General features: G+C 46.5%; 1 protein-coding gene across 6 annotated transcripts in view; it reads left to right on the forward strand.

Moving 5' to 3' along the window:
- The window catches only part of SLC2A9 (solute carrier family 2 member 9), a 227177-nt gene that overhangs the window by 47111 nt on the left and 161148 nt on the right, over positions 1 to 18918 (forward strand). The window lies entirely within an intron of this gene.

Here is an 18918-nt window from a genome sequence, read left to right on the forward strand (position 1 = left end):
GAGTATGACTCTGGCCTGTCTGGCTTCAGGGCTCACATGCTCGAGCATTAACAGTGTCCAGTTTTAGGTAAAAGTTTCGGGTTTCTTGATTACTGGACATGTTTTTAATCAGGTTCTTTTCTGTGCCAGCCAGATTCACAACATGGGACGTAATGTTGTGGCTCTACTTTTGTGGCTAGCATGCCCTGCACACTGTTCAGTCATTGTGACAGTGTGAGACATTTTCAGCCTGGTGTCCTCAGGCTTTGGGGACCATGGCTCATTATACACATTTTAGAAGGGCCAAGAGAGCCCTAAATGCAGTGCAGTGCCCAGCCTGCGTAGACACAGAGGCCTGGGAAGAATCACCCTTAACTGCTTTCCAAGATCTACTCTCTACTACTGAGGGGGACACAGAGTTGATCACTAGCCTGTCATCTCTGCAATAAAATGCACATGCCAGGCACATAGAAATTCTCATAGACATGCTAGCATATTAGTCTATTCAGGCTGCTGTAACAAAAACGTCACATACTGGGAAGCTCAAACAACTGACATCTATTTCTCATGGTTTTGGACGTTGGAACTCTTCAGTCAGGGTGCTGGCATGGTCAGTTCCTGGTGAGGAGCCATCTCTGGCTCACAGATGGCTGCCTTCTCATTGTTCCCATGTGGCAGAGACAGTAAGCAAGCAAGCTCTCTGATGTCCCTTCTTATACGGGCACTAACCCCACCATGAGGGCCCCATTCTCAGAACTTTATCCAACCCTAATCACCTCCCCAAAGCTCCATCTCTAGATACATTCACACTGTGGGTTAAGGCTTCAACATGTGAATTTGGAGAGAACACCATTGAGTCCATAGCAGTTAATTGTTGACTTTCATAACCATGTCATGGATGAGGAAACAGAAGTTAAAAGTTTAAGCAACTTGCTCAAGGTCACACAGCTAGGAGGTGGCAGGTGGCAGACCTGAGATTCGCACTCAATCTATCTGAATCTGAGACCCATGCCGTTTTGGCCACTTCACTATCCACCATTGCCAGTCTCCAGAAGTCAGGCAATGGGGGAGCCTCGGGATGGTAAAAAGGCAAAGGATGATTATGGGGAAGGCCTAAAGGACCCACAATGAGCCCAGTGGGCTGTTTACCTGTGATACCTGCTACCAGAATGACTGTGCGGGCTTTGTCTATGGCAACTCTGGAGTTTTAGGGATCAGTTCTGATGATATTGGGATGGTATCACCACTAGAGACCTACCAGTACCTGAATTCTGCCCTTAATCCCTACTTCCTAGGGGCTCTCCTCAGAGAGGGCTCTATATCTGACCAGTGTGAACCAGAGAGAAATGAAGGACTGCTTTTGGCCAGGCCAGCACCGAAGCCCTCCCCTACTCGCTCCTGTGAGGTTGTGAGTCAGGAATCCCCTTTTGTGCTCTGTCTGAAGGGGTGACACAGGTCCTACCTGACATTTTATTTCTCCCTCATGTTACTACTCAAATGCAGAGAGGATAGGCAGGCAGTAAATCCCCCTGTACCTGGGCTGGGTGTTCACCTTGCTTGTATCATGTGGTTAGGTCTTGGAGATGGCAAGATGAAAGGACACATGTTCTTGTTTTCAAGACCAGCAGTAGTAATAAGATGTGCTGAGCAGAGATATGAACCCAGCGCCAGGGAAGGACATTATTCTATCTGGGGAGGGCAGGGGCTGTGGCTTGAGGGAGAGAGTACAAGGCTTTCTGGGAATGGTGAAGAGCTGGGGTTCTGGACAGCAGGCTCTCAGGGGTGGACAGGGAGGAGGCTGGGAAGGGAGCCAGGGCCAGGCCAAGGAGAGTTCCAGAGGCCAGAACAAGAGCACTGGCTAGCATTGCCTAGCCTTCTGGTGCCAGAGCAGGGCTGAGGGCCAAGGCTCAGCCTGGGAGTCCATTCCAGGGTATGAGTCACCCCAAGCAGGAGTCCCCATCCCCAGCACACAGGCACCTCTGCAGGGGGGCAGTGGCGAACCCCTCATGAGTGGCTGTTGGAATAAAGGAGGCCTGATGGAGGAGCTCAGTCCATGTCTAGCAATCACTTGATACTCTCTGCCCTTTGCAGTGGGCATGGGGAGGGGTAAGCAGGCAGCCCAGGGTCCAAGAGCCCAGGATGAGGGCAGAGACCCCAGCGACTGTAACTTAATACAGGTGGAAAGGGCCCACACCTAGGGGTATTTTTTTGTGTGGGCTCTGGCACTTTCGAAGGAGAAACTGATCCTCGTTTGCACAGAGATGCAGATATTGGGGGCAGAGGGCATCTGCCCACAGAGATGGCAGACAGAGGCTGCCACGAGGGGTGCTGATGAAAATCTGTCACAGTGGGGACGTGGACCCAAATAAAGGGATGCTGGTTTAGCGATGACATAAGGCCCTGAGGCCTCTGCCAACCAGCTTTGCCTCCTCAGCAGTGGGATAATTGGGGTGCAGGTGGTGGTCAGGGGGAACACAGAGGGGCTGCAGGCCATGGCTGTTTGCCACCAGGGCAGAATTTCACGACTTGAATAATCCACGTGGTAGCAGACATTGGCACTGGCTGCTGCCCAGCTGCAACCGCACAGATGCTCGGTGCTTCTCTCTCCCCAGGTATTTGGAAACTTTCTGGAATACAGATAATGGAAATGGTTGGTTGCCACCTATGAGCACTGACTACACTTGTCTGTGTTAGGAACAGTTTGCGGGGCATAAGATTTCATCCCCCTTACAATCCTGTGAGGGCGCCATCACTCACTCCCTTTCATAGATGAGGAACCTAAGGCCTAGGGAGGTTAATGTATCTAAGTTCCTGGGGCAGCCTGGGGAACCCTTTAACCCCTACTCCTTAAATTTTCTTGGGTTTCCCCTCAAAACAGTCCCTCTTGAATGTATATCCTGTCCACGCCCCATTTGGAAGAGAACACCCATGTGCCTTATGCATCCATGAGGGGTCCTTGGCCAACTTTGGACAATGGGATATGAGCAGAAGTGAATATAAGCCACTTGAGGACTAGCCCTTGAAGATATATTCCAGAAGGTTCTCAGTTCTTTCTTCCCTCAGATGGCATAGGTACAAGATGTTAGAGAACTGTCTGGGAGGCAGTAGGCACGCTAGACAGAAGTCTTTACTTTAGCCACTGAAGCTTCAAAGTTTCTGTGCTGTGGTGGTGCGTCCATCGCCATGACTAAATACCTCAGCACCTACCTCTCAAGCCAGTCTAGCCTGGCCCACTGCAGGGATTCTAATTGGTTTACCTGTTTCTACTGTGACTCCTACGGTTTATTCTCAACCCAAAGGCCAGAGGGATCCTTCACAAACTGAGGCAGGTCATACTGAGCCTTAGCTTAAAACCTTTGACATCCACCCAGCACACCTAGAAACCAACCCAGATTGCTGTGGCCTATACGCTAAGGGGTCTGTGTCTAGTAACCACTCAGCTCTTACTACTGGCACATTCCTCACACTGCCCCTTCTTATCCACATGACCCCCTCTCCCCACTGCTGCTCCTCAAACACACATGCACATAGATACCTTAGCACCCTTGCACTGGCTGTTCCCTTTGCTGGAATGCTCTTTCCCACATTCCTATGCTCTTTCCTCTGATTACTTCTGGCCTCTGTTCAAATGTCCCCTTCTCAGAGATGTCTTTCCTGACCAGCCCATCTGAAACAGCACTTTGCCATCACTCTAGCTCCCACTCTAATTTATTTCTCTTTGCAGTATTTAACTCCATCCGAGGTATTATATGTTTATTTGTTTCTTGTATATCCTTTCCTTTATTTTAAAATTTAAGCCCCATGGAGACATAGTCTTCACCCTAGAAAAGGGTCTGGCACACAGTAAACCTTTATAATGAATATTTGCTGAATCATGAGTAAATGTATAAATTTAAGATTTTTAAAAAGTTCTTTATGTGTAAATGCAGTTCTAAGGCAAGCCCCCTATATCTCCTCACCCTTGACCAAATTGCCAACTGTCCTGTGTAAAAATTCTAGTGCTGCATTGGTCACATTCACACAGACAGGGATGTGAATGCAGGTCTGTCTACTTCTAAAGTTTATCTTCCTTCTTCTTCACCAAGCTGATCTGCTGGAGCTTTTGCAGACTTTTGGCTTAGCAGGGTACAAGGTCTTTGTCCCAACTACTCCGTTTTATCTTTGTAATGAGAAAGCAGCATTAGACAATAAGTAAATGAATGAGTGAGGCTATGTCCCAATAAAACTTTATTTACTGAAACAGGCAGAGGGCCAGATTTAGCCAATTGGCTCATTGTTTGCTAACCTCTGAGCTAAAGGTTCTAGGAAAGGAGTGAGGCTCCAGTAGATGCTGGTGTCATTAGGAGCCAAAGAGCTGACTGGCTTTATGAACAATTAATCCATGAGTGGCGCATTTTCCCACAGATGTTATATTTCTTTATATTTTTTTCTTTTGTCCATTTATTGCTACATATCTAAGCCTTTGTCTTTTCTCTCTCCATGACTAATTCTAACTGGCATAGCTGCATCTGGCCATCTATCTATCCATCCATCCACCTCTCTTCTTTCTCTACCTATCTGTCTCCTACCTATCTTCCTTTGATCTACTTTGTCTATCTATCTATCTATCTATCTATCTATCTATCTATCTAAAGCATTCTGATGCCTTTGTAAAAGGCTGTGCATAATCCAGGGCTAATTTACACACCAATCAAATGTAACATGATGGCTGAAATTTTTAAGCAGTCATGCATGCAGGCTAAAGATGCCAATCTGAAACCTGGTGAATGGCCTCAGATTTGTGCCATTTTAAGCCTTGCTCTTTAGTAGGAGAATGCTTCTTGTTTGAAATCTGCTTCATTAGTACTGCTACAATAGTCTGGGGCTGCCAGAGTTGTGGTGGGAGACTTCCCCTTGGTGTCTGAGGGCCCCTGGTGTCTGGATACCACCTGAGAGGCCACTGAGTGCTGGATGGGGGTGTCAGAGGCAGGATGGGAGTTTCTAGGTTTCTGGGGTTGCTGCTGGGAGCCAAGGTGGGTGCCAATATTTGAGAAGGCAGAACTGATGTGCCTTGGGTGAGGTGAAGTGTCAACCAGAGCATGAGTCAAAACTCTTCTTGCTCTAGGGTATTGTCTGGAGAGCCTACAGGAAGATTATGAAAGCAGTATTCTAAAGAAATGCAAGGTTTGAGCCTGAGTGAACAATACAGAGCCCAGGCCCCACAAAGATGAGGATAGAACCAAAGGGGATGGGGCTCAGGTGTAACCAAACCAGAGTAGCATCTGGTGAGGAAGAGTGGGTCAGCAGGTTGAACCCACAGGTACATGTAAGGGGCCAGCTCAAGCAGGATGACCACTGGGTGGGCATTAAGAAGAGTCACCAAGAAGGACCAACACTGAGCTAAATGAGTGTGTCAGATAGGAACCATGAATGACAAGGGAAATGAGAAAGCAGACAGGGACTTCTGGGGCTAGGAGGACAGACAGGAAGGTGGGCAGGAGGGACCATTTAGGGCTAATTCCAAGATGGAGAGTGAACACCTGGCACTCATTTTCCCATTCCTGGCCTATAATTCAGATAAGTGCTTGGAGGATTAGCAAAAGCACAGCAGATAGGATCCTGCATGTCCAAGTATCGTCCCATAATCTTGGTCATTCTCTTTCCCCAGTGCCCAGAGGGGCTTCTGTTGCAAAGGTTTGTAATGACTTCAGATGTTGACTACCCAGAGGTAGGCCAAGTTCAAGGTTAAGAACACAATTCGCTAAAGACTTCCCTCATGTCAGACACCAGCTGTAAGCTTGGGGATACCAGGGCCACCCATACTTCTTACAAACTGGGGAGTTCCCATTACTCCGCAGGAACTTTTGATAAGTTCCTGGAATGACACAGAGCACTCATGAAAGCTATAACAACTACAGTTTTATTATAGCAAAATGATACAAATCAGAACCAGCCAAAAGAAGAGACATAGGGTGAGGTCTGGGGGTTTGAAACACTAAGCCTCTGGTCTTCTCTCTGCAGAGGTAGGATGCGTTACTCTCCCAGTAAATGGACATTTAACAATATGCAGAGTCCTGTCCTCCAGGGATACTCACCCAAGCCTCTGTGTCCAGAGTTATTAATGGAGTTTCCTTACATAGGCATGATAGATTGAGTCAATCCTAAGGCCCCCTTCCCTTCTTGGAGGTAGGGCTGATACCACCTGGCATGAAGCTCCAACCCTCTGATCACCGGGTTGGCCTTTTTGGTGGGGCCAGCCCCTCACCTGAGTTATCTCATTTGCATAAATTTCTGGGTTGGGGCTGAGAGGCCCACCATGAATAACAAAGACACTCTGATCACTCAGGAAATCCCAAGGGTTTGGAGGCTATTTTCCAAGCACAGGGACAAAAGCAACCCCAAATCTTAATTATCTAACTGTATATATACATGTGATATATGTCATACACATGTATGTTCTCAACCTAAAAATACCCAAAGATGTTTGTTAAATGAATTTATAAACAAGAGCAGGAAAGAGTGAGAAAGGAAGAATGAAAATGAGAACTTTGGGCTCATTCATGAGGACTTAATTGAAACAAAACCAGAATCCAACAAAAGTAGCAGTGAATGGTTTGACTTTTGTAATGAACTACTTACTCATTGTCCCATTGATTTCTGAGCTGGTGACATTTGGTCTTTTCTTGAGACAGGAGACAGAGTTTGACCTTTTCGATGTTAGTACAGTGGACCTCCCACACATCCCCCATCTGTGGTTCCACTTTCTATGGTGTCAGTTGGCCTCAGTCAGGAGGCCACAGATACTTCCTGTGTCCTGGAAGTAGACGATCTTCCTCCTGACATATCTTCAAAGGACAAGAGTGGCCTAATGCTATATCATGGTGGCTCTGTCACTCACCACATCTCATCTCCCCACCCAGGCATTTCATCATCTCATGTCATCACAAGAAGGAAAATGCAAGTACAGTACAATAAGGCATTCTGAGAGTGAGTGAGGCCACATTCACATAACTTCCATTATCATGCAGGATTATAATTGTTCTACTTCATTATTATTATTACTGTTTTTAAAACTATTTTAAATTTTTAAAAAAGATTTATTTATTTATTTGAGAGAGAGAGAGAGAGCACATACAGAGGGAGAGGGAAAAGCAGCTTCCTGCTCAGCAGGGAGCCAGACACGGGGCTCCATCCCAGGACCCTGAGATCATGACCTGAACCAAAGGCAGATGCTTAACTGACTGAGCCACCCAGGCGCCCTTCATTTTTATATTGTTAATCTATTACTGTCCCTAATTTATAAATTAAACTTCACCATAGGTATGTAGATATAAGAAAAAACATAGTACATGTAGGATTCAGTACTATCTGCAATTTCAGGCATCCGCTGGGGGGTCATAGAACGCATTACCTGTGGATAAAGGGGGGGCTACTGAACTTAAGCCCAGGGCTTCAGCAGAACACTTAATTTGACTCCCCATGAGTTCCCAGCAGAAATGGCATATTTCACCCTTTTCTTCTACCCTAAGGGCAGGTAAACAAGCAGTGATAAAGAATAAAATCATCTTTCTACAAGAGCAGAGCTGCCCCAATTAGCTGCAGATGTTAGATGCCAGTCAAAGGAAAGATTTCAGTGAACTAGCAGAGAGCCCAGAAGGGAGTTCTGGTCCTTTCAATTAATCCCACCCCATGCTGCTGTTTTAGTGAGTTTCTCCGAGAGCCCCAGCACTTTGAGGGAAGCAGAGGCACATGGCAGGGCCCCTCCCTGTGGCCCAGGCCTGCTCTCAGGGAATCTGGCAGGGCGTGATGAGCATGGATCATATCAAAGACATTAACGCTGGACGGGCTGACAGGAAGGTGCAGTGGGGCTCTGCATCTTGGCAGGAGACCCCTGGGATTACAGGAGAAACCTGTGCATCTTGTCATTACAAGGAAAACTTGCAATTTTTTTTTCTTTTTACTGGCAATTATTTGATGAAGCAGGTATCTCTGGATAATTTAAATGTGGAACAAGACTGTCTTTAATTTTTAAAATCAAGGTCTTTTCCTTTTGTTTTTGTTTTCTTCTGTCTCAACCTCTCTCTCTTTTTATTCTTCTTCTTCTACTTCTTTTTTATTTATTTATTTATTTTGCCTCACCTTGTCTCAGTAGTTATATAAGCCAAACGGGCTTCTCTTAGCAAAAACAAACAGCACAAATTTAAAATTCTATAATTGAATAATAAAACTACTGCTATGAATCACTTTCTATCTTCCTCATTTGTATAGCAGCCCACATGGAAGGCACTGTGATAACAATCCTACTGTACAAATACAGGAGCCTGAAGGAGGGAGACTGGGTAGTTGGCCCAGGAGGCTGAGCTCATAGGCGGTAGCTCATGTCTGAAGAAAAGTCACAACCTCAGCCCCACCTGGAGGCCATTTTTAATAGCCTTTATCTAAATCTACTCTGTTTTCCAAAGATCATTCATATCTTCTGTTTTGTATCTTTTGGGAGGGGCTTAATATTTATATTGTAAGTATTTTTCCACGTTCTTGAAAATCTCCCATCACCAGGATCTCCAATAGTGTACACTGAGGCATCGTGTGGGTGTTCCATCTTCCTAATGTGGGTTTCTTAGATTGTTCCCAATATTTCTCTAGTGTAAAATGCTGCTACACTGTTTAAATCAGGCGTTGTGAGTCATTGGTTTGGTTGGGATTGAATCAGGCTGACAGAGCCGCTGGCTGACAGGAGGAGGTACCTTTCCAGGCCTGCGGGTATTGGTGTCTGTGTGAACCACATGTGCCTGCTCCATCCTCTTAGGTCCCCAGCTTATTGGAGCTCAGAAACCTGCATCTTTGATTCAGAATTTTCCCATTTCATAAATATTCTCTGAAAAAAAGTGCCTTTGTTGAACCTAATGGAGAAGGAGCCATGGCCCCATCAGGGCTTAGGGCTCTGTGTAGAGGGGTGAAGGCAGTGGTTGCTGTAGCCAGACAGAGAGAATAGAGGATAGGTTACCCCAGCAAGGCTTACAGTTGGGAAAACTTGGAAGGGCGCGTATCAGAGTTGGGACTGCTGGTATAACTAGTATAACTAGAAACATTCTGTTTCTGACCCATTGGAGAGAGGTGCTGAGATTTACTGAGTGCCTACTACAGGCTGGACATCATTCTGGGGACTACATATCTTCACTTAGTCCTCAGGGGTCCTATTTGCAGGCTAGGGTTTTTATTCCTTTTCTATAAATTATTCCAGAACTTGTGCTCAAAACCATCACCCTGAACTTGGATTGGATCAGATATCCTATGAAAGCTGCTGATGCCTTAAGACTGGTTTTTAGAAGCCATAAGCAATTTAAACAGTAGTGAAAACTCTCATTATTTTTATTGATGATAATATAAACCAGAGGACTTACAGAAAGGAGTAGGAAGTGTTATTTCAGAGTAAATGAGAGACATGTCAGTGTGAATGCACTGACCCCCTGCAAACACAGCTATGCAAGCTCTCAAAAGAATGTTCTAGTAGGAAAGAGGCCCAGGATTAAAATTTTCATTGAATAACAAGGTTATTTGGGAGTGTATACACTCCACTGCTTCTGGCCAGGGCCAGATTTGGAAAATGAAACGTTCTTTCTTCATTTCCTATATGATCAAACACAAAGGTTCCCCCTCTTCCCATCGTAAAAGTGGTTGGCGGAAGAACCCAGGAAGCTCTGAAAGTCTTAACTTGCCTGACTATTGCTTGCAATTGATGCATCCTCTTTCATTGGCTTCAGTTTTCATTCTGGAAGCCAGCTGTGGGGAGTAGAATATACCCGTGTGTTTCAAGTACAGTCAGTCGCTGAGCTCCTCCCGGAGAATCACACAGCAGGGAGAGAAACCCCAGCACAGACATGCAGACTAAGCATCAAGCCATGTCAGAATGGGACCTGGGCATTGTCCTTAGGGCTGGGAGCTGTGTCAGGTCCCCAGGATCACCCTTAGATTTGATAGCTCAGTAGGAGGACCCAGCATGTCAGGACTCAGCGTGCCAGGACTCACTACTCTCCACCCATGGCTTGGATTTACTCCAGTGAAAGGATTCAAAGACAAATCAGCAAAAGGAAAAGGCACATGGGACAAAGTCAGAGGAAGCCAGGAGCATGCTTCCAGAGTCTTCACCCGGTGAAGTCACTTAATTAGTCCTCCAGCAACAAGTATGACAACACATGTGGAATGTCGTCCACTCAGGAATCTCATCAGACACTGAGTTCAGGGTTTTCATGAGGGGCTGGTTGGTCCCAACTCTGGTCGTGTGCACCACTTCTGACTCCCAGAAACAAAGCAGGTGTTTAGCATAAACCAGACTCTTTGCTTAGTCTAGGCTTTGTGAGCCACTTTTATCAGCTCTGGGAATGGTGAGAACCCTCCCGATATCCCAGTTCCCCGACACCAGCCTCAGGCCAATCCTGCATGCTGGTCTTTCAGAGGAGAGCGGTCTCAAGAGGCCTCACCTTTGCTAGTCAGGTGACATCAGGTGGCACCCCTGGGCCTGTGGAATTTTGTCCTTGTGTGATCCTTATTTCAAGGAGCCTGGTTTGGTGGTGGGCACTTTTGTTAGGACTTCCATACTGTTTTCCTCACTCTGCCAGTGTGCTCAGTGGTGTAGACTGTCCTTATAAATCTGGAAAGAGTTATGGGCATGGCCTGCTTGATTATGCAATGTGTGTGTACTCTGGCCCAGCCACCAAAGTGTGCTATTTATGTGCATTTTTATAGCACTCTTGAGAATATTTTTAGATGAATTCATGACAGGCTGTGTGTGAATCAGTGAGGAGCATTAATATTATAAAGCAGACTACGACGTAATTTGCCTCCCATTGCCTGGCAATTTCCTGCCATCATTTGGAGGTGTTCTGAGCTGGTCTTCCTGGCTGGAAATTGTGTGCTTTCAACTGGTTGCCAGAAGTTTGGCCTCCGAGCTGTTGGCTGGGGAGCTGATGGTAAATTATTCATGGGATTCATAGGCCTGAGAAATAAACAAATCTAGGCCCTTTATTTTACAGATCAGAAATAATGGTATCAACACTGCCAGCAGCCACCCCAATTTCTGACCTGTATTGTGTGTTTCCTGTGGACTCAGCTCTGTGTTTTGTATTCATTCTCATGACAAATCCTCACAGTAACTCTTTAAGGAGGGAAATGATTTAACAGATCAGGAAACTGAGGCACAGAGAGGTTAAGTAACTTATCAAGATCACCCAGCAGAGAAGTGACAGAACTGAATAAAGTGGATTCCAGGGTCCTTAACCACTGAGAAGTCTGCCCTCAGAGGCAGGACCACTTGCTGGATGTCACAGAGGACTCAGTGGTGCTCTTCACTCAGTCTCCTTAGCTTTAGCCATATAACCTCTCATTTATTTCTTTGCAGTATAGGCTTGAGTCAGTCCTTGCCATAATATAAATGCTCCTTTCTGAGTTTAAGAAAGAATTTTCTTAGATTCACTGTTCCTTGCCGCTCCAGGCTCTTCCCGGCTGGGCCAGCCACCTCCAGTCTAAACTTACTGAAATAACTCCCATGTGCTTCTAAAGCACCAGTTAGACTCCTGATTCCATTCTCAGATTCTCCAGCCACTCCCCAGCACCCATACGATTATGTGTGGACTCCTCAGGCTGACAGCAAAGGCCAGTTATGACCAATTTCTGGGTCTTCAAGGATTCTGTTTCCTCTGCTGATGACTGTCCATCCCAAGCCCACCTCTGCCGGCCCTTCTTGCTCACCTGATCTGGTGAGCATGGCATGGTCAGGTGTCCACAGCCTTTCTCAGCTTCCTTCCTGCTATCACTGCACTTCACTCCATGTTACAGTCAGACGTTTATTCTACTGTTGCCCACTAGATTGGAAGCTCCTTGAAGGCAGGGGGCTACAGCACTTGTATCCAGAAGACAGGATGGGAATCTGGGCCCCCTGGTGGTAAGGAAGCAGGTGTTCTGTAGAGCCAGAAAGACACGAATGGGCTTCTTGGAAAGAGACCCAATGGAAAAGGGCAATGTGGAATCCATAAATGAGAAGGCCCAAATCAGGCCTAGAGATTAGTTAGCAAGTAAGCTTAAAACTATATTTTATTGCAGAATACTTTTTTCAAATGGAGACTTGCATTTGAATTTGTTTCCCAAAACATAAAAGGAAACCTCTAGCTGAAGGCTCATATTTCCTACTCATCTTTTATGACTTTGCTGAAATCTTCCCTCTTTCTTAAAGACTCATGGTACAGTAATTTTCATGGCATGGGCTTTGGAATCAGGTTGTGGTCGTTGGGTAAAGTAGCTGCTCTAACAAGCAACCCTAAGGGCACCTGGATGGCTCAGTCAGTTAAATGTCTGACTCTTGATTTTGGCTCAGGTCATGATCTCAGGGGTCATGAGATTGAGCCCTGAGTGAGGCTCTATGCTCAGTGGGGTGTTTGCTTGCAGATTCTTTCCCTCTGTCCCTCCCCCAACTCAAGTTCACTCTCAAATAAATGAATAAATAAATAACCAGCAACCCCTAAATCTCAGTGGTCCAACACAGTGAAATTTCATTTCTCATCCATACTACCATTGAGAGCAGGTGAACGTCTCCTACTCCATGAAGTTATTCAGGGGCCCAGATTCCTTCATTTGAGTGGCCCTACCATTCCTAAGGGCTTTAGAGGTCTCTGCTGGTTAATCTGTGAATGATCAGACTATAAGGAAAGGGAGTGAGTGAGGAGAAGGCACACGAACTCTTAACACCTTGGTGAAGGTCACACACACCACTTCTGCTCATACTCTTTTGGTGAGATGTAGCCACATGACCACACTCAGATACAAGGCACTGAGAAATGTGACCTGGCAGTGTAGCCAGGAAGAGGAGGAGACCCAGACATTATGAACAGAGGTATGGGGAGGGGGGGTGGCTCTGTCATTCCACTAGATTCTCTCTGGCTTTCAGGTGCATTCCTCAGGAGCAGTTTTCTGCTCTTAATGAAACTTCACAGGATGGCTGCAAGGGTTAAACAAGCTGAGGTATATAGATGTCTGCTACTTAGCTGTCAACCATTATTCATTCTATGTCCCTTCTTCTCTCCTAATCCAGGCTTTCAATATGCAACAGAAGTACCAATATGATCATCTTTGTCTTTTCCATACTAAATTGGAATAGAGTAGTGATTAAGAGATGGGCTCTGGAGTCCAGCTACCTGGGTTTGCATCCTGACCCTCCCACATGCCAATGGCATGACCTTAGGACAAAGTCCCTATGGATGCATCCCTATGGTTCCTCATCTGCCCAAAGAGAAGTCAAAAACCAAGACCTAGCTCATAGGGTTGTGGAGGGGATGGAATGGGTTCCTATGTGTCCAGTTCTCAGGATAGCGCATGGCATATTGTAAATATGTGTGGGTTACCTATTTTTATCATTACATGGTGACTGACACACAGCAGAAGCTCAATTTAAAAAAAAATGCTTACTAAAACACCTGTTCTGTACAATGCAGTGCAAGTCAGTGTTCACATATATCGGGTCCACATATCTCAACTCAATGAACATTTGTGTAATGAATTAGTGGAACAACCCTCATCACCTGACTCCTATCATAGAAGACTTCAGGCTGCCTTTCATCCAGGCCTTTGCTGAATTCATCCCTCAAGAAGACAAACATTTAGTCATTAAAGCCATCACTTTGAAACCAGCTTTTAGGGCTTTTGGGAAATATGTCTCTGCAGGGGGCACAGCTTTTTGGCAAGTCTTTCAGCCTTCTCCAGCCCCCTGCAGGGACTTCTGTCCATACTCCATCTTCCCCAAGCTGAGATATGAAATCTCTGCAGGGATGCCCAAAGCAACTACTAGGAGTGTGCGATATGAAAGCTGCTCCCTTTCCCAGCAGGCTCCTGAATGCCTGAAAAAGCAGGAAAAAAAAAATTTCTTCCTCAACAGCATCCTTCTAGTTTCTGCACATCAATTCCAGGAAACTGGTTGTTGCTGCAGGTGTGCTAAGAGGTTCTCTAGAGTGGGTGTTAGCAAGGCTCTTTGCAAGGTGGCTGTGGTTGCTTGAATCAGTGCGGGATTGCAGTAGGTACCAAGGTGACATCCAAGAATGACCTTCTATGTGTGTTGGATGGGGAGCAGGGGGGGACTCCTGATTATTGAGCAGCAAGAGAGGTGCCTGTCCTGTCCTGGATACTCATTCCTTACACCAGCTTCTCCAAGGGTTTTGACCCTGTGAATGCTCGCTGTCACTCTTGGGGTCCTATATGCCTGCCTTCCTCAGGCCTCTCCAGCCACTGCCTTAACAGTTCATCACACTCTTCCTCCCACTATGTTCTGTGTCCCTTGGTTGTCATCCTTGTACTTCAGGGCCTAGCAGAGTGTCTAGCCCCTAACACAGACTTAATTAATACTTTTAAACCGATAAATACACCATTTTACTCAGCTGCTTAACATGGCCACCTTGACTGTGAAGTTTGGAGCCTGGATAACGGAGTTGTCCTTCAGGGCTCGGATGTGAGGCCGACCTCGCACAGCCCTCCCCTCCTCCACCTGTTAGCCGCGTGACCATGGGCAAGTTGGCAACTCTTGGCTCCCTCATCTATCATTGAGGCTTTCTGCCAGCAGCGTTGCTGTGAGGCTGAAATGGGATAATTCACGTGTTTTGGTAGTTTCAGCAGTTGGAAAGAACAACAGCAATTTTGTCTGATTGAAGCTAAAAGAGTTGTTGACAAACTAGGGAGAAGCTCGCAGGATTGTTGGCAGGGCTGGTGAGCCGGCCTTGAAGCTTTGCAGCCTGGCTGATGCCCCACCTCATACCCAGGGGCCACCAGTGTCCGTTAGTTTACAGGTGGCACAGGACACGGGGGCTCCCCTGCTGTCTTAGTGGTCCCCAAACCCAGTCTGGCCTGCGCTCCCTTGGCTGTGGAAGGAGTCCCAGCCCCGCCCCCGCAGAGCCCCGCCCCCACAGAGCCCCGCCCACAGCAGAGCCCCGCCCCACACAGCCCCGCCCACTGCAGAGCCCCGCCCCCACAGAGCCCCGCCCCCGCAGAGCCCAGGCCTCTGACTGGCTGAGCCCGAGTCACGTGACCACTGGCCAGCTGCAGCGGATGCTAGGGGAGCAGGTGTCTAGTGCAGTCAATCTAAATAGGGAGGAGTGGACTGTGTGTTCCCCCAGTGCTGTGGAGCATGAAGTTCCCCAAAATGGGACCGGGTTCCCCATGCAGGGGAGCCAAAGGATGACAGGTGGCCACAGAGTGGTGGACACTAAGGGTCAGCAATGATGTCCAGCCACTGCCAGCACGCGACTCCTTGGTGAGCTGAGCGCGCAGCAGCTATGGTGGCCTGGACCGGCGGGGGTGGGCTAAGTGGTGACAAGTATTTTGGAGCTGAGGCAGGGTCAGTTCCTTCCGAGGCCTGCGAGCAATGAGTCTGTTCTAGGGCGGACCCTACCCTGTGCCTCTTCCCATCGTCTTCCCTCTATGCATGCCTCTGTGGACCCTTTTAATAAGGATGCAAGTCATTTTGGACCATGTCCACCTTAATGAGCTCATTTCAATTTGATTACCTCTGTAAAGAGCCTGTATACGTTCTGAGGCACAGTAGGTTAGGATTCAACCTACAATTTGAAGGGGGGGGAGGGGAGACACAGTTCAGCCCATAAAAATGTGTTCAAATTTACCCTTTTTATAAGGACACCAAGCAGATTGGGGTAGGATCTTACCCTACTCCAAGATGACCTCATCTTAATTAATTAACATCTGCAATGACCCTATTTCCAAATGAGGTCACATTCTGAGGTTCTGGGACTTAAGACTCCAACATACGAATTTGAGGGGAGGAGGTTCACAATTCAACTGATAACACAGGGATAAGCCAGGATGGCTTAATTGAGGGGTATGGATCAAGGGCAAGAATTTAGGAGGAACTCCCATGTTTTGACTGAGCAATTAGAGAATGGTGTTTTGTTTAGAAGCTGAAGAAGAGAAGATAAAGAAATGGAATTCAGGGCCAGAGATCCAGGGGACATTTCCTATCCCATTCTTTAATGATTGGCTTAGTGAGGGGCCTATGCCCAGATCTGGGCCAGTGGGATATAAAGAGAGGATTGCTAGAGGCTTCTGGAAAGATTTTGGCATCAAGAGACCCTTGAGAGGCCAGGATTACTCTCTTCACTCACATATGTGGCCAAAAGGGTTTCTAAAAGTCACCCTGTACTTGTGAGTGGATGCAGCCTTAGGACCAGGTCAAAACTGTGGAGAGAAGAGTGAAGCAAAAGGAAGCACCTGGATTCTTGGCCATGGTACTGAGCCACCAGATCAAGCTCAGCGCTCTTGTGAGTCTGCACTTACATAAGCTGGTAAGGGTCCTTGTTGCTTAGCTGTTTTGAGTTTTGATATCCTGTTATATGCAGCCAAGAGCATCCTTAAATGGTACAGTGCATTATCCCCTCCAGTGGACTGGAGTATCTCTGAGGTCTGGAGGCCAAGTTTTGTTTGTCTCTGTGTCCAGCTCAGGTCCCAGTACTCAGGCCATGCTTGTTGAATGAATCAGTGGATGATGAGTGCTGTGTGCATTAAGGTGTGGAAACATCATCATGTTTCAGAATAGCCCTAGTTGTTGATAATATATTCTGTCCTCGCTCCATACTATGAGCCAGGTAGTTAGAGAGAGAGAGAGAGAGAGAGAGAGAATGGGAAGAGAATAGATATCTCATAGGGAGAGGATGCTACCCCTCCTCCCTCATCTCCTGCCATCAGCCCATTTGCTTGGGCCAGAAACCTAGCAGTCTTCTGTGTTCCTCTTAGACGTCTCTAACACCTTCCCTCCCCAGATCCGGAGCCAGTTGCCCAGTTAGTCTTGTCCATCCTATTCTTGAAACAATCTCAGATCCAGCCCTTCTCTCTACTTTCACTACTTGGTCCAGGCCACCAAGATCTTTGGACTGTTGCTGTGCCCCCAACATGCTGCCAGCTTCCTTGTTAGCTTCCTCTAGTTCTCTTGCCACTCTGAAGCCAGAGCAGTCTGCTAAAGATGGAAACCTGGAAGATTTCTATCCTCCCCTTGCTTAAAGCTCTCCAACAGTTTTCCACTCCATCCCCCAGAAAAGTCCAAATGATAAGCAAACTCATTACCATGACAGGTAAAGTCCTATGTGACCTCCCTTTCCTCCCCCTTCAACTTCTTACAGCCCCTTCTTCCCTCCCTTGTCCCATTCCACCCCCACTGGCCTGCTTTCAATTCTGTGGACACTGTAAGCTCTCTTCTGCCATGGCTTCATGGCACATGCTTCTCCCTCTGCCTAGAATACTTCCCCACCATTAAAAAAAAAAAAGGTTTCAGGTTGTTGGGATGCATTATAGTTAAAAAAGAATATATAAAGTACATACATATGCATTGTGTACACACACAGAGTTTAAAGAATGATTATCTATCTATCATGCAGCTAAGATTAAGAAGATTAAGAACAGAGGATCCAGGGCAGCCTGGGTGGCTCAGCGGTTTAGTGCAGCTCTCAGTCTAGGGTGTGATCCTGGAGACCCGAGATCGAGTCCCATGTCAGGCTCCATACAGGGAGCCTGCTCCTCCCTCGCCTGTGTCTCTGCCTCTCTCTCTCTCTCTCTCTCTCTCTCTCTCTCTCTCTCTCTCATAAATAAATAAATAAAATCTTAAAAAAAAAAAAAGAATAGAGGATCCTGCCAGGTGTCCCACCCCAGATCATTTCTTCCACTACATCCCAGGAATGACCACTGACCTGACATTTGCAATAATTCTTTGTTTTCCTTTGTAGTTTTACAATCTTTTTAAGATTTTTGTTTATTTGAGAGAGGGAGTGCAGAGAGAGAGAGAGAGAGAGGAGAGAGAGAGAGAGAGCATGAGCAGGGGCAAGGTGTAGAGGGAGAGGGAGAAGCAGACTCCCTGCTGAGCAGGAGCCCAATGTGGGGCTGGATCCCAGGATCCTGGGATCATAACCTGAAGCAAAGGCAGATGCTTGCTGACTGAACCACCCAGGCGCCCCTGTAGTTTTACAATCTACTTGTAATTCCCCTCCCAAAACTTATATTTGCATAATTTTGAATTTATATATGGCATCATACTATATGTATTCTTTTGTTTCTGCCTTATTTTGTTCAATGCTATTTTTTGTGAGATTTTATTATGTGTGTTTGCATGTTGCTGTACTTCATTCATGTTTGCAACTGTAGTGTTTCATATGATGACTATTCCACAATTTATCCATCCTACTGCATGGGGACATCTGGGTTGTTTCCCATTCGGTGCTTTTATAAGCAATGCTACATGGAATTTTGGGTAGATATGTCCTAGGGCAAATGGAAAAAAGTTTTTTAGAGACATTTTCTAGAAATGGATTTGCTGGGTTGTAGGTTTGGGGCATCTTCACCTTTTTTTAGATGATGCCAAACTGTTTTCCAAGATGGTTGTACAAATTAAACACAGTGCATGAGAGTACACTGCTGATCACTCCTTGGTCTTACCAGACCTGTTAGTTTTTAGTCTCCTAGGGACTGTGTTAGCTTCACCGAAGCACTGGGCGCTGCGCCAAAGTCTAGCGTGACCCTCACAATAGCCCTGAGACATTAGCGTCATCATTCCCATTTTGCAGATGAGGAAGCAAAGGTCCAGCTGGTTTAAATCATTAGCAAATTGTTGTGCTGGGATTCAAGCTCAGGTCTGTGCATCTAGAACCTATGCTTATTCTGCAGTGTCATATGCTGCCTCTGGAAATGTTTGTGGGGCTATGTCCGGTATCAGTGGATACCTATGAGCGTCTTGGGGATGAAACTCCCTTGAGAAGAGCTAAGTGCCATGACCTTAGTCTTTGGTGCACATCAGAATCAGCCAGTCACCATCCCAAGTCCACTGAATCAGAATGGGCAACAATGGGGATCTAGACAATGCAAAGTGGTATCTCATTATGATTTTAATTTGCTTTTGCCTGTTGACTAATAACATTAAGCATCGTGTCA

Source organism: Canis lupus, chromosome 3 (genome assembly GCF_003254725.2).
Source record: "Canis lupus dingo isolate Sandy chromosome 3, ASM325472v2, whole genome shotgun sequence".
In the NCBI taxonomy this organism is placed as follows: Eukaryota; Metazoa; Chordata; class Mammalia; order Carnivora; family Canidae; genus Canis; species Canis lupus.